The sequence below is a fragment of the Abramis brama genome (assembly GCF_963993115.1).
Source record: "Abramis brama genome assembly, chromosome: 6".
Taxonomy (NCBI): Eukaryota; Metazoa; Chordata; class Actinopteri; order Cypriniformes; family Leuciscidae; genus Abramis; species Abramis brama.
The window spans coordinates 40,968,085-40,990,463 of NC_139968.1; the positions used below are offsets into that span (position 1 = coordinate 40,968,085).

Consider the following 22,379-nt stretch of genomic DNA (forward strand, 5'->3'; position numbering starts at 1 on the left):
CCCTATTTAATATCTAGAGGGATTAAGGAATGTAACATTAAAATAGTGAGCGTGTACTGGAAAACATCAAACACATCACCCGATTGAGTCTTTTTAGGGAAGTGATTTATTACAATGAGTCTCAACATGAGAAGGACACCTCAAAGTAATTAGTTAGATTATAATAAAGAAAGGTAAAGAGAAAAGAACTAGATTTGTGCCAAATCAAAGAACTAAATAAAACCAAAAACCAGTCTTACTAAAAAACAAAACAAAGTAATCTGACTAGATCAGCGTCCAGCAAGAACCAAACAAAACATCTTCAGCGTCAACAAGACGCCCTAAATAAACTATTCTTACTAACAAAACAAAACTTACAAGGAGTGGCACAAGTCACTAAACTGGTGTTCTAAACACAAATTGATCTCTCAGTGTGGCATATGTATATCACGTGATATCTAAGCTATTCTTTTCTCTTCCCCAATTTAACAGTAGATCAAACCACCAGACAGAATAAATGGTGATACTCACAAGGACAAAAAAAACAGCGCAAATGAGCCTCACTTACAGAGGTCTCATTACTGAGTTCTCAAAGAACACAATCCAAGTAATGGTACAGGTCAGGCAAACTAACAAGCGAGAGCTCTAGCGTGCGCAAAGTCATCTCCCGCCTCCAACACAGGTGCGCTCTTTAAAGGCACATGGCGCGCCCTCATTGGTGTAGCCGCGTTGAATCATCATCCAACAGCAATGATGATGATGACGTCGCCCGGATGATTGACAGATGGATAAGCCAATCAGGTAGCCGCATCGTCCTGCTGACAGTGAAAGTGAAACAGAAGAAAGAGCGTACGGGAGGAAAAAAACAACAACAACAACAGCTCCAAACAGATGACAGTATAAGACGTAACATAAAACGTAATAACACCAAAACATACTTTGTAACATGAAGCGCCGTTTTATATGGGTTAAACGATTGCAGTGAAATAAAAGGAAGCTATGTGAATAACAAGAGGCTGCAGTGGCTATGTGATAGATGTGACCAGTAAAGGAAAAGCAACACGGAGGCAGCAGGCTACTGCAAACGTTTAGGGGTTTATTTCCACAGAATGGGGTTACAAAAGTAAAGCAAACGTTGACCCAACTGAGGTAAACCAAACATACCGAAATAAAAAAAAAACATACAATAAAGATAAGTCACTGCATTTGCCTCTCAAACGACTACAGAGGTCTAGGGTCTACAGGACCAGTTCTTTCCCAGAACACTACTCCCTCACACAGAAACAATTAACAAATTTATACATTGGTGGCCAGCACCAATTAACACAAAAAGGGGAATACACAGACATATAATGGCCATTACATACAATCAACAAATATGAAAACATCAAATATACATAAACAAACAGTTCAAATAATACTATGAAATAACTTCACTTAATAAATGTACTTGTACATAAACAACAACAAAAAAAGAAGCGAAATAGTCGAAGTTCCCCCAGGGCAGAAACCGGAATGGTCGCGGCCCGATCATTGGCCGGAACCATATATATAGGTGTTTCCACCCGAACCCCTTTTGACGGTGCACCAGCTCACGGGACTCCGACATAAACAGACAAAAGAACGGTAAGAATAAACTCAAACTAAACATTAAAGAGTGTGCGCACTTAACTCCCAATGAAAGTTTAAATAAAGTTTATTAAACCAAATTAATGTTGTTGTGTATTCTTTACTATAAACAAAATCCATTTAATAAAAAGAAACAAACTAACCTGACCCAGGCTCACCAACATCCGCCACAGGCTATCTTGCTATAAATACTTAAAGCTTAATTGAAGATGATCCATGTTGATCATTCTAGTATACTCTATATAGTATACTCTATATATCACTGATGTCAGGAATATAAGCAGCAATCAGAGGGGGTGAAAAGGAAATGTTGGCACTGTTTTTTTGTTGTTTTACTGAATGGTGCATTATCCTTGTGTAATAGTATTAGTATGTGTAGATCTGTGTAGATTATACTGCCCTTCCACCCCCAGGGGCCAAGCAACGGCCCCCAGAAATTTGCACATTTCAAATGGCTGTAACTCAAAGTCTGGTTAGTGTATCAAAGAGAAAATTGGCTGGACAACTGCTTATACTATGTTTAATAAATAATGTTGGCCACAGTTTTCAGACATATATGGAAAGCTGGCATAAAGGTTATTTTTAAAGTGCTCACAGTAAAATATCAAATTTCAGCCTGTCCCCCATATATGTCATAAAGGTTTGCACAATGAACAAATTTAGATATCCAGTTGTCCATTAAATATATTATTTATTTAACATTTATTGTTTTATTACTAAACGTTTTAAACTACATTACCCACATATCTCTGTCATTCTATCAGTGGAGCAGGAAGCATTGTGCTGTAGTTCATTGAAATGTGCAGACATGCTTAGGGTTAGGGTTAGGATCTCGGTAAAGGAGTAATTTCTCACAACATAGAGACACTTTATAGTTAGCTTAATGTATAACTAACGTAATAATAACACCAAAACATACTTTGTAACATGAAGCGCCGTTTTATATGGGTTAAACGATTGTCCAATCACAGCGAGTTCTGCGATAAAGTCACAGCCAATAACAACCCAGCTGAACAGATGCATCACACTTACATGCCCATTTATGGTAAACGATGACAGATCTCTTCTGGTTCCGGCTGCATGGATAGATACATTAAATATGTTATATTTAGGCTGTTAAACATGTATTCCTTCTAATTAAATTATAAAACTCATATTTAAAAACAAAAGACTCATTTGTGTGGTTACCATCCAAAAACGAGTTCACATGATCAATGACACAAATTTGCTTATTTGATTAGACAGATGCTTAAATACATTTGAAAGAGAAACTTTTTTCTAAGCGATGGCCTACAGCAGGGTAGTTTTGCAGTATTTTAATTAAAGATAATTGCATGTAGGCCTACTAAAGTGCTTCTAACATTTACAGTGTATGTATAGTCAAAGGTATATCAATTATATTCAAATAAATGTAACAAAAGCACAATGAATGGACACAATTTTGAAAACTTATTCCAAAATTGAATGTCAAACTGTTTAAAGACAAATGTAGCGCCAAAACTACTGCACAACAGTATAAAAATCAGTTAATTAAAAATATCCAGATACAGGGGCAATCTATTATAGTGACACATACATTAACGTTAAAAAAAATGCTATGATGAAGTTATATATTTACAAACCAAAAGATGAGATTCAACTTTGTTGTGAAAATACATTTGTTTATTCGCTTTAAAGAACAAATAGGCAAAAACGTAAGCACAACATTTTACATTCTCATCTTTCATTCTATATCCTTGTGATCATTGGTCACTTTTATTGTAACTATGCAATGAATATGTCCTTTAGCAAAACACCTGATGAGCACTGACCCTTTTTTATAAAGGCATTAGGCAGAAATCAAGTACAGTTTATGAAGCTGAAGAGAGAAAACAAAACGCTTTAACAATATGGAAAAAGATAAATCACTATTTTCAATATTGGTTCTGCATAATCAAAGAGATCCTGAGGAGGAGTGGGACTCCACATGAAGACTTTCAGAAACTGTGACAGAGCAAAGTGTGCACCTTGCTGGACACATCCTACGCATGCCCAAACAACAACACCCAAACACAGTGATGAAGTGGACATCACCAGGAGAATGCAGGAGACAGGGAAGACCAAGGAAGATACGGAGACAGATGTTCCACGAAGATCTGAAGAATGTCAGTGTCCCATGGGAAGATGTGAAGAACTTGGCCACGGATCGAATACGTTGGAGGACACTTGTTGCCCAATGTGCCCAGCACAGCACTTGATGAGGATGTTGTGAGTTTATCCTTAAGCGTGGGATATGTTTTCTGTAAAGAGTGTTGCATAATTAAATGTTAAAAGCATTTTTATGTTATAAGTTCACTGATATGTGGGCATTTCTATGAATAAAAGTATGTCTTTAATAGCAAGCAATAATCACATGAAAATGATTTACATGCAAACGGGACAGTTATCAGCAGTGTAACATTCTGATTATGACAAAATAATCGAGTATCTGATGTCATGTGACAAGTCAGATAAGCTTTTCCACTCTTGCAAACAGAGGTAGGTTATGAGGTGTGGAGAGACATCATGTATCACTGGAACATAAACAGACGGGGATCAATTTGCAAATATAGCTGCGAGCAGCGATTGCGGGCCCAAGCCGGTGGCACCGCCACCCTGGTGCCTTTAGTTACACTAAAGCCACCGGGGTGGCGGTGTCACCGGCTTGGGCCCTCCATCGCTGCTCGCAGCTATATTTATATATCTATATATATATATATATATCTATATATATATATATATCTATATATCTATATATATATATATATATATATCTATATATATATATATATATATGTATAGATATATATAAAAATGTAACAAAAAAAAAAATATATATATATATACACATTATATATATGTAACAAAAAATAAATAAATATATATATATATATATGGCGAGGCGAGGAACGGGCAGAGAAGAGCGAACGTTTTTGGACATTCATCATATTGCATTGGTTTTCATTTCTTGTCCTCAAACCGAGCACTAATCTGTTTATTTTTAAGTCACACATTCTCCATTGATTAAAAAAGACAATCAAATGTATTTTTTAATGGTATTATTTTATACAGAAATAAATTATTTATAATTCAGATGAGAATAAAGTTAGTGTTAATTAAAATTGTAAGGAAAACAAATATATTGATCTAAAATCTACTATCATTTGCTGCAAATAGGTTGACTATTTATATTTATTATTATATTTTATTACGGCTGTAATGAACCGGCTGCGATGTCAAGATTGCAATGCTGGAATGCACAGTGTGTGTGTGTGTGTGTGTGTGTGTGTGTGTGTGAGGCGTAGGCACGATCGAACAGTGGAAACATAAAAACATAGGCTACTCCGTCGGTTTGTTCATACAGGACATCATTTAAACTGCACTGTGTTTACTTATATTTATGTACACTCGCAATAAAACACAACATTGTGCTTTTGTAAAAAAACATTCAAGCAATCCCACCCCCGAAATGGCGCTATTTTTTAAATGAAACTAAAATGCTCACGGCTGCATGGGCAATAACGCGTCTACAGCGAGGAACGAGCAGAACAGAGTGAATGTTTTTTAGTTCATTCCTACTGGACGACCGTATTTCACTTTCGCTTTTAAAGGGATACTCCACTTTAAAATGAAAATTCTGTCACCATATACTCACCCTCATGTTGTTTTAATCCTTTATGAATTTCTTTCTTCTGCTGAACAGAAAGGAAGATATTTAGGAGAATGTCAGTAACCAGACAGTTTCTGATCCCATTGACTTCCATAGTAGGAAAAAAATGTATACTATGGAAGTCAATGAGACCAGAAACTGTCTGGTTACTGACATTCTTCTAAATATCTTCCTTTCTGTTCAGCAGAAGAAAGAAATTAATAAAGGATTGAAACAACATGAGGGTGAGTATATGATGACAGAATTTTCAATTTAAAGTGGAGTATCCCTTTAAGTTAGTGATTTAAAAGCCCCCGCCGCGGTGTCACACATCAATTAACCAGTGGGAAAAAATTCTCAGTCACATCGCTATTATATTTATATATAAATACAATATACAATGGGCCTACCTGATTTTGAACACAAGAGGGCAGTATAGCCCTATGTATGACTTTTTTTTTTACTAAATAGCGCATTCTGGCTGATTTTAAACTTGTACATAATTCTTGAATTGAAAAAAACTGAATAAACCCAAAACTAGTTCTGTTTCGGTTTAGTTCTGATATTTGTATAATTTTATATTAAAATAAATGGTGTATAATTAAATTTTAAGAAGATATGAGATGTTTTCTGATTCCTTTTTTGACATTATTTTAATCCCTCGCCATGTCAAAACCGTTTGAAATATTTAATATCCGTTCACAATTTAGCATCTTTAATGTATTTTCATCGTGTTAAAAAAGTTTGGTGTGAATAAAAAAAAAAATACTTAGCAGGAGTGGGTAAAAAGCAGAGGCTGAATTTGCAAATAAATCCACATTCAAACCAAAATATCTGACTTCCTATTGGTCGAAGCTAATAACTGTATATTAGAAAGTTGTCCGGCTCGATGAGACCAATGTACGTACTGATTTTTGTAACTGTGGGTAAAACTAACCCCCCCACTTTTGTCAAAAGCATTTTGAAAGTGACCCACTTCCTGTTGCCAGTTGGTGGCGCTATAACTTTGACTCACAATAGTTACATCCATCTGATCGGCCTCTTACCACGAACACACTGGTGAAGTTTCATCAAGATCAGTTAATGTATGCAGAAGTTATACCACTTCGTGTTTCTCTTTTCTCGCCATAAATTCGTTTCCTCGCCACGGCCAAACCGTTCGAGATATCAAAAATCCGTCCGAAATTTAGAATCCTCAATGTCTTGACTTCATGCACACCGAGTTTGGTGGGGATTGGATGAATTCTCTAGGAGGAGTACTTCGCATTCCACAGCAAGCGTTTTCCAAACAACCCATAATAGCCGACTTCCTGTTGGGCTGGCGTAAAACTTGACGGGGGGAAAGTTGTTCGGCCCGATGAGATCTATATGTGTACCGAGTTTCATATTAATTAATGCAAGCGTGATTGATCTATGGACCAAGTTTTGGGACCCCGTTCAAGGGGGCGCTGTTGAGCCCCCCTGCCACGCCCGGGTGCCAGCTTCAGCCCGTCCCTGATGGCAGGGGGTTCTGACTTGTGTGCAAAGTTTCAAGAGTTTTTGAGCATGTTAAGGACCCCAAAAGCCCCTGAAACCTTGATTAACAATATAAAAGCAATAGTCAAATCCCCCCCCTCCCTTCACACGCACAGAGACACAGAGAGAGGGAGAGAAAATTCTTCAGAAAATCCACATTCAAACCAAAATATCTCTCTTCCTGTTGGTCAGAGATAGTTCATGTAAATTAGAAAGTTGTCCGTCTTGATGAGAACAATACACATACCAAGTTTTGTGATTCTAGGAAAAACTAAGCCCCCATTTTTGACTAAAGGTGGCGCTACTGAGCCATTCCACCACGCCCGTTTCTGAAACTTTGCACATATCTACGGGCTAATAAATGTGATGTGTCTGTTGAGTTTCATGCAATTTCAAGTATGTTAAGAGTCTCAAAAGCATCAAAAAATAATATTAAAGTTTGATGTGTTGCCACGGCAACAGTATCTAAGATATCAATAATCCTTTCACAGGTTTATATCTGCCGTGTGTCTACATTGTACACATAAAGTTTGAAGCAAATCGGGTAAAAATAAGACACTGATTTCAAAGCATTTTGAAAAGTGATGTACTTCCTGCTGCCTGTTGGTGGCGCTATAACTTTGACTCACAATAGTCACATCCATGTGATCGGCCTCTTACAACGAACACACTGCTGAAGTTTCATCAAGATCAGTTAATGTATGCAGAAGTTATAACACACTTCCTGTTTCATTTTTTCGCCATAAATTTGTTTCCTCGCCACGGCCAAACCGTTCAAGATATCAAAAATCCGTCCGCAATTTAGCATCCTCAATGTCTTGACTTCATGCACACCGAGTTTGGAGGCGAATCGATGAATTCCCTAGGAGGAGTACATTAAATTCCACAGCATGCGTTTCCAAACAACGCTAAATAGCCAACTTCCTGTTTGGCTGGCGTAAAACTTAGAGCACGAAAGTTGTTCGGCCCGATGAGATCTATATGTGTACCGAGTTTCATATTATTACATGCAAGCGTGTTTGATATATGGACCAAGTTTTAGAACCCCGTTCAAGGGGGCGCTGTTGAGCCCCCCTGCCACGCCCGGCTACCAGATTCAGCCCCGCCCTGATGGCCGCGGGTTCTGACCTGTGTGCAAAGTTTCAAGAGTTTTCGAGCACGTTTAGGGACCCAAAAGCCCCAGAAACCTTGAAAAACAAATGAAAAAGTAAATCTCATTCAACTGACAAATCACCCCCACCCCTCACACATTCAGAGACAGAGAGAGAGAGAAAATTCTCCAAAAAATCACATTCAAACCAAAATATCTGACTTTCTGTTGCTTTGAGCTAATAAGTGTAAATTAGAAAGTTGTCCGGCTCGATAAGAACAATATACATACCAAGTTTTGTGATTCTAGGTAAAACTAAGCCCCCATTTTTGACTAAAGGTGGCGCTACTGAGCCCCTCACCACGCCCGTTTCTGAAACTTTGCCCATGTCTACTGGATAATAAGTGTGATGTGTCTGTCGAGTTTTATGCAATTTCAAGTATGTTAAGAGTCTCAAAAGCATCAAAAAAGAATATTAAAGTTTGATGCGTTGCCATGGCAACAGTATCTAAGATATCAATAATCCTTTCACAGGTCTACATCTGCCGTGTGTCTACATTATACACATAAAGTTTGAAGCAAATCGGGTAAAAATAAGAGAGTGATTTCAAAGCATTTTGAAAGTGACACACTTCCTGCTGCCAGTTGGTGGCGCTATAACTTTGACTCACAATAGTCACATCCTTGTGTTCGGCCTCTCACAACGAACACACTGCTGAAGTTTCATCAAGATCAGATAATGTATGCTGAAGTTATAACACACTTCCTGTGTCCCTTATTCGCCATAAATTCGTTTCCTTGCCACGGCCAAACCGTTCGAGATATCAAAAATCTGTCCGCAATTTAGCATCCTCAATGTCTTGACTTCATGCTGACCGAGTTTGGAGGCGATTGGATGAATTCTCTAGGAGGAGTACATTAAATTCCACAGCATGCGTTTCAAAACAACCCATAATAGCCGACTTCCTGTTGGGCTGGCGTAAAAAGTAAAAGTACGAAAGTTGTTCGGCCCGATGAGATCTATATGTGTACCGAGTTTCATATTATTACATGCAAGCGTGTCTGATTTATGGACCAAGTTTTCGGACCCCGTTCAAGGGGGCGCTGTCGAGCCCCCCTGCCACGCCCGGGTACCAGCTTCAGCCCGGCCCTGATGGCCGCGGGTTCTGACCCGTGTGCAAAGTTTCAAGAGTTTTCGAGCACGTTAAGGGTCTCAAAAGTGCCCGAAAGGTTGACAGAAAAATAATAATAATAATAATAATAATAAAATATAGCTGCGAGCAGCGATTACGGGCCCAAGCCGGTGGCACCGCAACCCCGGTGCCTTTAGTTACCTAAAGGCACCGGGGTGGCGGTACCGCCGGCTTTGGCCCTCCATCGCTGCTCGCAGCTATATATATATATATATATATATATATATATATATATATATATATATATATATATATATATATATATATATTATACAAACATATATATATATATATATATATATATATATCCCGTTCAAAAGTTTGGGGTCAGGAAGATTTTTAATGTTTTTAGGAGAAGTCTCTTCTGCTCACCAAGGCTGCATTTATTTGATTAAAAATACAAACAAAAACAGTAATATTGTGAAATATTATTCCAATTTACAGCTGTTTTCTATTTTAAAATATTTTACACTGTAATTAATTTATGTGATCAAAGCTGAGTTTTCAGCATCATTACTCCCATCTTCAGTGTCACATGATCCTTCAGAAATCATTATAATATGATGATTGATGGTCAATCAATAAATATTAATTATTATTTTCAATGTTGAAAACAGTTGTGTACAGATTTTTTTTCAAAATGCGTTGATGAATGTAAAGTTCAAAAGAAAAGCATTTATTTCAAATATAATTTTTTTTAACATTTTAAATGTCTGTACTGTAACTTTTGATCAGTTTAACTCATTCTCGATTAATAAAAGTATTGATTTATTTTATTTCTTTCCCCCAAAAATAAAATTAAAATTATTACTGACCCCAAACTTCTGAACGGTAGTGTTTAATGTTACAAAAGCTTTAGATTTCAGATAAATGCTGTTCTTTTGAACTTTCTATTCATCAAAGACTGTACACAACTGTTTTCGACATTTAAAATAATAATGAATGTTTCTTGAGCAATCATCATCATATTAGAATAATTTCTGAAGGATCATGTGACAGTGACGACTGGAGTAATGATGCTGAAAACTCAGCTTTGATCACAGGAATAAATAACAGTTTAAAATATATTAAAATAGAAAGCAGCTGTTTTAAATTGGAATACTATTTTACAATATTACTGTTTTTGTTTGTATTTTTAATCAAATAAATGCAGCCTTGGTGAGCAGAAGAAACCTCGCTTAAAAATCTTACTGACCCCAAATTTTTGAACAGTAGTGTATATATATTATATAAAAATGTAATGGATAAGACACAGATAGTTTTACTTGCCTGACCTGATTAGAACAATGAAAAAACTTAAATGAAAAAATAACTTGGGAATCTCTAAAACGAGGGCGCGATTAAACAGTGGACACATAAAAACATACTCTGTCATTTTGTTCAGAACATCATTCAAACTGCAAAGTGTTAACTTATATTTTTGTACAGTAGCAATAAAACACAACATTGTGCTTTTTTTAAATACATTCAAGCAATCCTCCCCGAAAATGAAACTAAAATGCTCACGGCTGCACAGGCATTCATAATGGTGCGCGTCCTCAGCGAGGAACGAGCAGAACAGAGTCAACGTTTTTTAGGTCATTCCTCCTTCCATAGGAATTTATTGAAAATGCTCGCTCTGCTCCGCACCATTATCAATGTCCGTGCGGACGAACATATTTTACTTTCGTTTTTAAAGGGACACTTCACCCATTTGCATTAAGCTTTGTATTGTTAGAAACCCAGTCATATATTATAATAAACGTGGATTTTTCATTCATTTTTCCCTGAGATGGGAGAAATAAGGATTTAAGTGTTTTACTTCCTGCTTATTATGACGTAAAAATCATCATTTTGCGTCATAATAAGCAGGAAGTCACATTTCATTGAAAAGTGTAGAGACTACAAACACTGGCTCCTCATTATTCCAGGGGGAGGGACCCGCTCACGCTACAGGCCTATTACAGATCAGTGGGTGGGACTTCACTTTCTGAAACTGAAAGCAATATCCTCCATCTTGTTTGGAAGCTAAGCTAACAGGCACTGTGGAGCCAGCTGTGAAGATATGACAATAGCGGAGGAGAGTGCTCAATATGATATAGAGGAAGAGGATTTCGGAAGTCTGATGCTTGAATCAGGTGTTTGTGGCTACCTTTACAAGTCGCATAGCGAAGAGCAGCCGAGGCAGAAGACCTGCCTGTCGCGGACGAGAAGCCCAGACTGGCTCGAGCTGGGGGCGGACTGGTGGCGCCGGTGATCTCACACCTCTCGTTTCAATCTAACTGAATTCATTCCGATTGGTGAATCTGACTGTAGTGTTTACATGAACGCTAAACAAGTGATCGGTTGATGTGCGCTTTACCCTTGCTAAGAAAATTTCCGCTCCTCCGTGAGAGATGCGAGACCCGGCGCGTCTCAGTAATGACGCCACCGGCCTCGCGCCGTTCTCCCGCGGCCGTCAGCCTCGTCCTGCTCGCCACAGTAAACATGATGAATGGCGACTGTAGAACGCAAAAGCCGAATCCCGGACATTTTGGGTCTCTAAATCCCTGGCAAACTCATCACTTACTGAGGCTAGCCTTGTTGTTTTCAACTGTGCTCTCTAACCGGTAGGCGTGGCCTCCTAAGGCAGCGAAGCAAGTGCATTCTGGGAGTTGTTGTCTTTCATCCACATAAGCCAAAAATACATTTTCTGGCTTTTCTCAGTCTAGAAAGCTCCAAATTCAAAAATTTCTCCACATTTCTTCTACTTAAATGACCTATTTTAAATACACATTCATCTTCCCAGAGGTGAAGTATCCCTTTAAGTTAGCGATTAAAAAGCCCCCAGCGGTGTCACACGTCAGTTAACCGGTGGTAAAATATTCTTACCGTCACATACCTAGTATATTTTTATATAGATATAATAGGCCTACCTGATTTTGAACACAAGAGGGCAGTATAGCACTATGTTTGACTTTATTTATTTATTGTTTAGACTAAACAACCATTCTGGCAGTTTTTAAACTTAAACTTCATTCTTAAATTGAAAAAAAAAAGAATAAAATGAGTTAAGTTCTGATATTTGTATACTTTTATATAGTAATAAATGGTTTATAATTAAATTTTTAGAATATATGAACCTTTTAGTGTTTCCTTTTTAGACAATACTTTAATCCCTCGCCATAGCAAAACCGTTTGAGATATTTATTATCCGTTCACAATTTAGCATCATTAATATATTTTTATCATGTTGAAAAAGTTTGGTGGGAATAAAATAAACCACTTAGATAAAGGTGGCTAAAAATTCAGAGGCTGATTTTGCAAAAAAATCCACATTCAGACCAAAATATCTGACTTCCTGATGGTCAGAGCTAATGACTTTAAATTAGAAAGTTGTCTGGGTCGACAACTGAGTTATGAACTGAGTTTTTTTTACTGTAGTTAAAACTAACCCCCCCACTTTTGTCAAAAGCATGTTGAAAGTGACACACTTCCTGCTGCCAGTTAGTGGCGCTATAACTTTGAATCACAATAGCTACATACATCTGATCGGCCTCTTACCACGAACACACTGCTGAAGTTTCATCAAGATCAGTTAATGTATGCAGAAGTTATTCCACTTCGTGTTTCTCTTTTCTCGCCATAAATTCGATTCCTCGCCACGGCCAAACCTTTCGAGATATCAAAAATCTGTCCGCAATTTAGCATCCTCAATGTCTTGACTACATGCACACCGAGTTTGGAGGGGACACGGTGAATTTTCTAGGAGGAGTATTTCACATTCCACAGCAAGCGTTTTCCAAACAACCCATAATAGCCGACTTCCTGTTGGGCTGGCGTGAAACTTGACAGAGGGAAAGTTGTTCGGCCCGATGAGATCTATATTTGTACCGAGTTTCATATTAATTCATGCAAGGGTGTTTGATATATGGACCAAGTTTTCAGACCCCGTTCAAGGGGGCGCTGTTGAGCCCCCCTGCCACGCCCGTTTCTGAAACTTTTCACATGTCTACTGGCTAATAAGTGTTATGTGTCTGTCGAGTTTCATCCAATTTCAAGCATGCTAAGAGTCTCAAAAGCATCCGAAAAAAATATTAAAGTTTGATACGTTGCCACGGCAACAGTATCTAAGATATCAATAATCCTTTCACAGGTCTACATCTGCCGTGTGTCTACATTATACACATAAAGTTTACGTATAATAACCGACGTATAATAACCGACTTCCTGTTGGGCTGGTGTAAAACTTAGAGCACGAAAGTTGTTCGGCCCGATGAGATCTATATGTGTACTGAGTTTCATATTATTACATGCAAGCGTGTTTGATTTATGGACCAAGTTTTCAGACACCATTCCAGGGGGCGCTGTCGAGCCCCCCTGCCACGCCCGGGTACCAGCTTCAGTCCAGCCCTGATGGCCGCAGGTTGTGACGTGTGTGCAAAATTTCAAGAGTTTTTGAGCATGTTAAGGGCCCCAAAAGTGCCCGAAAGGTTGACAAAATAATAATAATAATAATAAATATAGCTGCGAGCAGCGATTACGGGCCCAAGCCGGTGGCACCGCAACCCCGGTGCCTTTAGTTACCTATATACCTCGCAGCTATATATATATATATATATATATATATATATATATATATATATATATATATATATATATATATATATATATATATATACATACATACATACATACATACATACACACACATACATATATATATATATATATATATTATTGTTCAAAAGTTTCTGGTCAGTAAGATTTTTAATGTTTTTAGGAGAAGTCTCTTCTGCTCACCAAGGCTACATTTATTGATTAAAAATACAAACAAAAACAGTAATATTGTGAAATATTATTCCAATTTAAAACAGCTGTTTTCAATTTTTAAATATTTTGCATAGTAATTCATTTCTGTGATCAAAGTTGAGTTTTCAGCATCATTACTCCAGTCTTCAGTGTCACATGATCCTTCAGAAATCATACTAATATGATGATTGATGCTCAATAAATATTCATTATTATTTTCAATGTTGAAAACAGTTGTGTACAGATTTTTTTTTCAAAATGCTTTGATGAATGTAAAGTTCAAAAGAACAGCATATATTTCAAATATATATATTTTTAACATTATAAATGTCTTTACTGTAACTGTTGATCAGTTTAACTCATCCTTCATAAATAAAAATACTGATTTATTTTATTTATTTCCCCCAAAAATAAAATTTTAATTATTACTAACCCAAAACTTTTGAGCGGTAGTGTTTAACGTTACAAAAGCTTTAGATTTCAGATAAATGCTGTTCTTTTGAACTTTCTATTCATCAAAGTCTGTACACAACTGTTTTCGACATTTAAAATAATAATGAATGTTTCTTGAGTATCAATCATCATATTAGAATAATTTCTGAAGGATCATGTGACAGTGACGACTGGAGTAATGATGCTGAAAACTCAGCTTTGATCACAGGAATAAATAACAGTTTAAAATATATTAAAATAGAAAGCAGCTGTTTTAAATTGGAATAATATTTTACAATATTACTGTTTTTGTTAGTATTTTTAATCAAATAAATGCAGCCTTGGTGAGCAGAAGAAACTTCTCAGTTATGTGCGCGCCACAGACTGCACGCACGTCCGCTTAGAGTTCCGCCTTTTGCCTTCCGTCAATATTACGTTATTAGAAAAATATTTTTTTAGAGAATCGATTTTTTGACATTTGTGAATCGATTCAGAATCGTCCACGTCCGCATCGCGATGCATCTAAGAATACATTTTTTCTCCCACCCCTAGATTTCATACAACAGGTTAATAAACAGTTACAATTAAGTCACTTACATTTTAGATGCAATGTTGACTGTTTTTGTTCTGTTTCAGCAGCGAAAATAGTTAAACAAAGATCACGGCAGAACCATCACGTGTTTTCTCATAACTGAACGATTCAGCATTTTTAACGAATCGGTTGACTCAAAGATTGAATGATCAATCCATAAACATCTGTCTTAATCATGATCGACTCATTCGAACGAATCGTTTGAACGAATGAATCAATGACTCGCTTATTAAGATGGATGCCTGGCGACACCTAATGGCGGTTTAGTGTTGTTTAAAAGCATCATTCTTTCCCACATGTGTGTGATTTGTGTGTGCAACATTATCATTATTTTTCTTTCATTATTATATTAGCGATTTAAAAGCACTCACTCGTGTCACACGTCGATTAACCGGTGGGAAAATATCCTCAGACACATACCTAATAAATGTATATTTAAATACAATATTGGCCTACCTGGTAAAAAGTTTTATATACTATTTTGATGTCCTTTTGGACACAAAAGGGCAGTATAGCCCTATGTTTGCTTTTTTTGTTGAACCAAATAGCACTAAATAGCCTGTTTTAACTTTTTCATTCTTCTTGAATTGCAAAAACAGAATAAAATGGGTTTAGTTGTGATATTTGTATTCTTTTATATAGAAATAAATGGTATATAATTACATTTTTAGAAGATTTTTAGTGTTTCCTTTTTGGACATTACTTTAATCCCTCGCCATAGCAAAACCGTTTGAGATATTTATTTTCCATTCACAATTTAGCATATTTAATGTAGTTTCATCATGTTGAAAAAGTTTGGTACGAATAAAATAAATAGTTTAAGAGGAGTGGCTAAAAATTCAGAGGCTGATTTTGCAAAAAAATTCACATTCAGACCAAAATATCTGACTTCCTGATGGCCAGAGCTATTGAATGTAAATTAGAAAGTTGTCCGGCTTGATGAGAACAATATACAAACTGTTTTTTCTTTACTGTAATTAAAACTAACCCCCCCACTTTTGTCAAAAGCATGTTGAAAGTGACACACTTCCTGCTGCCAGTTGGTGGCGCTATAACTTTGACTCACAATAGCTACATCCATCTGATCGGCCTCTTACCACGAACACACTGCTGAAGTTTCAACAAGATCAGTTAATGTATGCAGAAGTTATTCCACTTCGTGTTTATCTTTTCTCGCCATAAATTCGTTTCCTCGCCACAGCCAAACCGTCCGAGATATCAAAAATCCGTCCGCAATTTAGCATCCTCAAAGTCTTGACTACATGCACACCGAGTTTGAAGGGGACACGGTGAATTTTCTAGGAGGAGTATTTCACATTCCACAGCAAGCGTTTTCCAAACAACCCATAATAGCCGACTTCCTGTTGGGCTGGCGTAAAACTTGACCAGGGTAAAGTTGTTCGGCCCGATGAGATCTATATGTGTACCGAGTTTCATATTAATTCATGCGAGCGTGTTTGATATATGGATCAAGTTTTAGAACTCCGTTTAAGGGGGCGCTGTTGAGCCCCCCAGCCACGCCCGGGTACCAGCTTCAGCCCGGCCCTGATGGCCGTGGGTTCTGACCTGTGTGCAAAGTTTCAAGAGTTTTTGAGCACGTTAAGGACCACAAAAGCCCCTGAAACCTTGATTAACAATATAAAAGCAATAGTCAAATCCCCCCCTCCCCTCACACACACACAGACACAGAGAGAGGGAGAGAAAATTCTTCAGAAAATCCACATTCAAACCAAAATATCTCTCTTCCTGTTGGTCGGAGATGGTTCATGTAAATTAGAAAGTTGTCCGTCCTGATGAGAACAATACACATACCAAGTTTTGTGATTCTAGGAAAAACTAAGCCCCCATTTTTGACTAAAGGTGGCGCTACTGAGCCATTCCACCACGCCCGTTTCTGAAACTTTGCACATGTCTACGGGCTAATAAATGTGATGTGTCTGTTGAGTTTCATGCAATTTCAAGTATGTTAAGAGTCTCAAAAGCATAAAAAAATAATATTAAAGTTTGATGCGTTGCCACGGCAACAGTATCTAAGATATCAATAATCCTTTCACAGGTTTACATCTGCCGTGTGTCTACATTGTACACATAAAGTTTGAAGCAAATCGGGTAAAAATAAGACACTGATTTCAAAGCATTTTGAAAGTGATGTACTTCCTGCTGCCAGTTGGTGGCGCTATAACTTTGACTCACAATAGTCACTTCCATGTGATCGGCCTCTTACAACGAACACACTGCTGAAGTTTCATCAAGATCAGTTAATGTATGCAGAAGTTATAACACACTTCCTGTTTCATTTTTTCGCCATAAATTGGTTTCCTCGCCACGGCCAAACCGTTCGAGATATCAAAAATCCGTCCGCAATTTATTATCCTCAATGTCTTGACTTCATGCACACCGAGTTTGGAGGCGAATCGATGAATTCCCTAGGAGGAGTACATTAAATTCCACAGCATGCGTTTCCAAACAACGCTAAATAGCCAACTTCCTGTTTGGCTGGCGTAAAACTTAGAGCACGAAAGTTGTTCGGCCCGATGAGATCTATATGTGTACCGAGTTTCATATTATTACATGCAAGCATGTTTGATTTATGGACACGTGTTTGGATCCCGTTCCAGGGGGCGCTGTTGAGCCCCCCTGCCACGCCCGGGTACCAGCTTCAGTCCGGCCCTGATGGCCGCGGGTTCTGACGTGTGTGCAAAATTTCAAGAGTTTTCGAGCATGTTAAGGGCCCCAAAAGTGCCCGAAAGGTTGACAAAATAATAATAATAATAATAATAATAATAATAATAAATATAGCTGCGAGCAGCGATTGCGGGCCCAAGCCGGTGGCACCGCCACCCAGGTGCCATTAGTTACACTAAAGGCACCGGGGTGGCGGTGTCACCGGCTTGGGCCCTCCATCGCTGCTCGCAGCTATATTTATATATATATATATTAGTGCTGTCAAACGATTAAAATATTTAATCGCGATTAATCGCATTAATGTCATAGTTAACTCGCGATTAATCGCACATTTTTATCTATTCTAAATGTCTCTTGATTTCTTTTTGTCCCATTATTTTTTCTCATTTTAATGCTCTTATCAACATGGAAAAGTGGATCGGCTTGCTTTGAGCAAATGTTTCTTTTTGAAATCAACATTGGCATACTGTAGTGTTCAATTTCACACTAACATTCTCACTTGGAGCAAATAATCTCTCACACAATGTAACACTGTCCATCAATAAAAGGGTGAAAGAAATCTTTTGAACTTTCTATTCATCAAAGAATTAAAAAAAATATTGTACACAACTGTTTTAACACTGAAAATAATAATGAATGTTTTTTGAGCAGCAAATCATCATATGTAACAATGTAACACTGTCCATCAATAAAAGGGTGAAAGAAATACTGACGAGGTCCTAATATTGACGAGGGGGTGGAGAATTCGCATCAGCGAATCAGTGTGCTTGGCCATCAAGTAGTAGGCCATTTCAGACTGGACGTGCTGCAATGATAGCTCAGTTCACAATGACAAAACACACAGATCACTTTGGTCTTGTCAACTGAAACATTTTGGCCACTTTTTTAAAATTAAACTTTTCATTCAGAATCTTATTGGCATCCATTTCGGCGTCTCGCGCTCATCATCATTCATCCACTCAAAACATAATGTTAAAGGGGGTCGCACACTGGACGAGAAGCGAAGCGCAGCGCCTCGTATTTAAAATTCGAACACATTATTCTCTATGAGTGTACACACACCTTTTATTGCTGGCCATAAACTGAGAAAGTACGCGTCCGATGTGCGATACAAGTTGTCCATAGACGCGGCTTCTCGTCCACTCTTTGGCCGGCTCGCAAGCCCAAACAAGTGTGTGCAGCGTGCCTGTTGTTTTGTTTCCGGTCTAGCTAGATCCGGTGGTGTTGTACTAACGTTACTAGTTGTTGCAAAAGCATGTCAAAAAAGAAAAAAAACTACAAAGTTTGCTAGGCGTTAATCGCGCGATAAAAAAATTGACGCCGTTAAAATGGGTTTGCGTTAACGCCGTTAATAACGCGTTTAACTGACAGCCCTAATATATATATATATATATATATATATATATATATATATATATATATTCGGACAAGTAATATTCTCTGTCTTGTCACTTTAAAATATATATATATATATATATATATATATATATATATATATATATATATATATATATATATATATATAAAATTCAGAGGCCGATTTTGCAAATAAATCCACATTCAAACCAAAATATCTGACTTCCTGTTGGTCAGAGCTAATGACTGTAAATTAGAAACTTGTCCGGCTCGATGAGACCAATATATGTACTGATTTTTGTAACTGTGGGTAAAAGTAACCCCCCCATTTTGTCAAAAGCATTTTGAAAGTGACACAGTTCCTGTTGCCAGTTGGTGGCGCTATAACTTTGACTCACAATAGTTGCATCCATCTGACCGGCCTCTTATCATGAACACACTGCTGAAGTTTCATCAAGATCAGTTAATGTATGCAGAAGTTATAACACTTTGTGTTTCTCTTTTCTCGCCATAAATTCGTTTCCTCGCCACGGCCAAACCGTTCGAGATATCAAAAATCTGTCCGCAATTTAGCATCCTCAATGTCTTGACTTCATGCACACCGAGTTTGGTGGGGATGGGATGAATTTTCTAGGAGGAGTATTTCACATTCCACAGCAAGCGTTTTCCAAACAACCCATAATAGCTGACTTCCTGTTGGGCTGGCGTGAAACTTGACAGAGGGAAAGTTGTTCGGCCCGATGAGATCTATATGTGTACCAAGTTTCATATTAATTCATGCAAGCAGGTTTGATATATGGACCAAGTTTTCAGACCCCGTTCAAGGGGGTGCTGTTGAGCCCCCCTGCCACGCCCGTTTCTGAAACTTTTCACATGTCTACTGGCTAATAAATGGGATGTATCTGTCGAGTTTCATCCAATTTCAAGCATGCTAAGAGTCTCAAACGCATCCGAAAAGAATATTAAAGTTTGATGCGTTGCCACGGCAACAGTATCTAAGATATCAATAATCCTTTCACAGGTCTACATCTGCCGTGTGTCTACATTATACACATAAAGTTTGAAGCAAATCGGGTAAACATAAGAGGGTGACTTCAAAGAATTTTGAAAGTGACACTCTTCCTGCTGCCAGTTGGTGGCGCTATAACTTTGACTCACAATAGTCACATCAATGTGATCGGCCTCTGAAAACGAACACACTGCTGAAGTTTTATCAAGATCAGTTAATGTATGCAGAAGTTATAACACACTTCCTGTTTCTCTTTTCTTGCCATAAATTTGTTTCCTCGCCACGGCCAAACCGTTCGAGATATCAAAAATCCGTCCCCAATTTAGCATCCTCAATGTCTTGACTTCACGCTGACCGAGTTTGGTGGGGATCGGATGAATTCTGTAGGAGGAGTACATTAAATTCCAGAGGATGCGTTTTTCAAACAACGCATAATAGCTGACTTCCTGTTGGGCGGAGCTAATAATATAGAGCGCGGAAGTTGTTCGGCCCGATGAGATCTATATGTGTACCGAGTTTCATATTAATTCATCCAAGCGTGTTTGATATATGGACCAAGATTTCGGACCCCATTCAAGGTGGCGCTGTTGAGCCCCCCTGCCACGCCCTGGTACCAGCTTCAGCCCGGCCCTGATGGCCGCGGGTTCTGACCTGTGTGCAAAGTTTCAAGAGTTTTCGAGCATGTTAAGGCCCCCAAAAGTGCCCGAGAAGTAGAAAAAAAATAATAATAAATATAGCTGCGAGCAGCGATTACGGGCCCAAGCCGGTGGCACCGCAACCCCGATGCCTTTAGTTACCTAAAGGCACCGGGGTGGCGGTGCCGCCGGCTTGGGCCCTCCATCGCTGCTCGCAGCTATATTTATATATATATAAATATAGCTACAGTATACAGTATATATATACAGTATATATATAACAAAAGATATATACATTATATATATATCAGACAAGTAATATTCTCTGTCTTGTCACTTCACAAAAAAATGGTACAAATTGTACTACTGACTATTTAAACAGAGCAGTGTAATTTTGATAAGTTAGGTTGACTATTTTATAATTATATTTTATTAGGGCTAATACAGGCTGCGAACAGGCTGCAATGTCAAGATTGCAATGCTGGTGTGTGTGTGTGTGTGTGTGTGTGTGTGTGTGTGTGTGTGTGTGTCGTGGGCGTGATTTAACAGTGGAGACATAAAAATATACTTTATGGTGCTAACTTTAAAATTGAAATAAAATGCTCACGGCTGCACGGGCATTCATTCCTACTTCCATAGGAATTCATTGAAAAAGCTCGCTCTGCTCCCAACCATAATCAATGTCAGTGCGGACGAACATATTTTACTTTCGTTTTTAAGTTAGCGATTCAAAAGCCCCCAGCGGTGTCACACGTCGATTAACCGGTGGTAAAATTATATTCTCACTGTCACATACATAGTATAGGCCGCCTACCTGAAAGAGAGTTTAGCTTGCCCGACCATAGTAGCCTGATTAGAACGTCAATAACAAAAAAATAACTTGGGAATCACTAAAACGAGAGATTATTCTAATTATATTACATTAATTTTAAGTTGCAATCAACAGTTGATAATAAATGTATTACTGATCAATGGTAACAAGGTTGCGCTGCTGAGGCTCGTGCAGCTTCTCCAGAAGAAACGTAAACAACTGAGCGCAGCACACAAAAAAGAAACCCAGTTAACAACATACTGACTATAAAAATTACAAATATGGAGTTTTTATATATTTTATAACATATGATAGGAGCAACCTCACTTGACGAGTAGGCTGTGTTTCCTGAATACAATCACGATTGAAACTGCGATATTGATTTCATCAACAGGTTAATAAACAGTTACAATTAAGTCACTTACATTTAAGATGCAATATTGACTGTTTTTGTTCTGTTTCAGCAGCAAAAATAGTTAAACCAAGATCACAGCAGAACCATCGCGCATCTCACAGCAACTTGTTTTCTCATTTCTGAATGATTCAGCATTTTGAACGAATCGGTTGACTCAAAGATTCAATGACCAATCAATAAACATCTGTCTCAATCATGAATGACTCAGTCATTCGAACGAATCGTTTGAACGAATTAATTAATGACTCGCTCATTAAGACGATCGCCTGGCGACACCTAATGGCGGTTTAGTGTTATGTTTAAAAGTATCATTCTTTCCAACGTGTGTGCACCATTATCAATGTCTGTGCGGACGTCTTTACTTTCACTTTTATATTAGCGATTTAAAAGCACCCGCTCGTGTCACACATCGATTAACCAATGGGAAAATATCCTCACAGTCATATACCTAATAAATTTATATTTAAATACAATAGGCCTACCTAGTAAAACGTTTTATATACTATTTGGATATCCTTTTAGACACAAGAGGGCAGTATAGCCCTATGTTTGCTTTTTTGTTGAACCAAATAGCACTAAATAGCCTGTTCATAACTTTTTC

General features: G+C 37.8%; 1 long non-coding RNA gene across 1 annotated transcript in view; it reads right to left on the minus strand.

Annotated features, from left to right (window-relative positions):
- Window positions 1-3,254: 3,254 nt before the first annotated feature.
- Window positions 3,255-22,379, minus strand: part of LOC311084248 — a 37,630-nt gene continuing 18,505 nt past the window's right edge. Inside the window, exon 3 of the long non-coding RNA XR_014606475.1 lies at window positions 3,255-3,887. This is a non-coding gene — a long non-coding RNA (uncharacterized lncRNA). The remainder of the gene's footprint in view (window positions 3,888-22,379) is intronic.